General features: G+C 43.6%; 1 protein-coding gene across 1 annotated transcript in view; it reads right to left on the bottom strand.

Moving 5' to 3' along the window:
• The window catches only part of LUZP1 (leucine zipper protein 1), a 73,389-nt gene that overhangs the window by 70,954 nt on the left and 250 nt on the right, over positions 1 to 2,185 (bottom strand). The window lies entirely within an intron of this gene.

Below are 2,185 nucleotides of genomic sequence, written 5' to 3'. Positions count from 1 at the left end.
TGATAGGAGATCAGACTGTCCCCAAGAATGTCAGGCGATACATGTCCAATCTTGTGTGAGCCAGCCCTTGGGAGTGCCAAAGCTTTGCCTCGATTCTTGCCCTACTTTGACAGTGCACACTGTATTTTGTACCTTCACTTGTTTATGTAGAGAAGACGGGGCAAGGACCATTTCCTTAGGGGTTAATGGGGGCATCTGATCTTTTGTTATTGGGTAATTTATGGTCAACCTGATTCTATGGAAATTTATTAGAGCAGGGGGTGAGCAACTCTGCTCCTCCAGTTGTGCTTTAATTACAAATCCCAACATGCCTCTGGGAGTCATACCTGTTACTGTCAGCCTTGCAATGCCTCATGGGACTTGTAGTTCCACAACAGCTGAAGGACCGGAGTTGCCCACCCCTGGACTAGATGCTGCCCATACACATCAAACATGTCAGAGTGGTTGTACCGTTTCTAGCGCATACAATTCTAGATCCACAATGGGAAGTGTAGACAGATTGTATATGCAAGAAAGTGTTCCTTGCTGCCGACACCACTACACCAAGTGATCCCACATCCTTCAAATGCCAGTAATGTGCATTCAAAGACCAAAAAAGGAGTAGAATGGTCATATGACACATACTATCCTTTGGATTTCTGCTGTGGTATGCACTCTATGGTAACCATAAATGCTGCCATACGTAAGTGGACGTATGATCTTAGATGCTTGAAAACAACAGACCATATGCAATTAATAAAGTCCCTGCGTTGGGTTCATACGCACGTAAGTCTGCCGACTCTAGAAATCGTGGAATATTTCAGCTAGAATTCCACATTCGGACAAATGGTAGGGTTCAATGACTGCATTCCTTGAGCTGAAACGCTGCTTCTCTGTGGAGAGCCATTAGACAAAACTAGCAATTAGGATTTTGCTGAACTGCACGGCGAGTTTAAGCCAGCAGATGACCTTGATGCTGTTTTTGCTGATTTTATTGCAGAATTTTCTCCCCCCCTCTTTAAATTAATCAGCTCATCTGGTTCTGCACAGTAGCCCCGTGCCAATATTTAGGCTAAGCTCGTATTGCAATGGAGAAGATGAAGAAAAATGTTGAAAGCTTTCAGAAAAAGCATGAGAAATACATCCGACTGTAATTGAAACAAGCCAACATGCAGAGTTTTGCTTTTTTTTTTTTTACCTTGCAGTGCGGGCCTTGTGTGCCATATCATGGATTAACACAGAAACATAGCGCATTTTGTGTTCCCCTTCTTCCCCCCCTCTTTAAGTTTTCTTTTCAGGTTTCCTTTAAGCCCTGCAGGCATTAAACAGTGAAATGTGTTGCAGATTGATGACTCAAGCAGAGAGTGCAAATCCTAACAGGAACATTACTGCGGCAAGCGTAACCTAACAAGCTAAAAGGGCCATCTCTGCGTTCATTAAAGCCAAAAAGCAAACACGGATATGTTTACGCTTTCTATACCGTACGGCTGTGTGCTCCCAATAACCTCACTTTAAAAAATAAACAGATTAAAAAGGAAAAAAAAACCCAACTACAATAAGGAAGTCGTTTTATAATCCTGCATACAACGTCGTGTCTGCACTCTTGCCAAAATCAGCATAAGGAATTCATAATCGTCTTTTAATGTTATCCAGGCCCTATTTTAGCAGCGTTTTAACCCCCTCGCAGGCTTAGTGGAGGAGGACCGCTTTTCTTTTTAAGAGTGGCGCAGGAGCTAATTGGTTAATCATTTAAAGGATGGCCTGCTTTGAAAGGAAAAAAAAAATTCAATCAAATGCCTTAAATTCCTCCATGTAGAATGAGGTCTCCCTGCAGCTTCCCAGCTAGAAGGGAAGTTAATAAAGGCAGCTGTTAAGAGCCACCTGATCTCCACCACTGCAGATGAGGTTACTGCAGTCATTTTCCCCCCCTTGCTAACCTCTACTCACTAATAGCACCCATCACATTCCTGTACAGGGATCATCAGCTAAAAGAACAATCAGCCCTGCCAGGGAGCCACACCAGTCTCAGCTTTCATGGAACCCAAAAAGTGGAGAAACTACAAGCAAAATAAAAAAAGGATCCAGTGAGCGTGATCGCTTTAACACAAGCACAGACGTGACCACAGCGTAACTGAAGCACTCAGTGGGGGGTCACCGGCTCACACAGGATGAAAGTGTACACATGAAAAAGTAATGTGGTCCCCGA

This window comes from Nanorana parkeri, unplaced genomic scaffold (assembly GCF_000935625.1).
Source record: "Nanorana parkeri isolate BGI_ZX_2015 unplaced genomic scaffold, ASM93562v1 scaffold316, whole genome shotgun sequence".
Lineage (NCBI taxonomy): Eukaryota > Metazoa > Chordata > Amphibia > Anura > Dicroglossidae > Nanorana > Nanorana parkeri.
The sequence above is the reverse complement of the archived record's forward strand: the minus strand, read 5'-3'. Positions and strand labels throughout refer to the sequence as shown.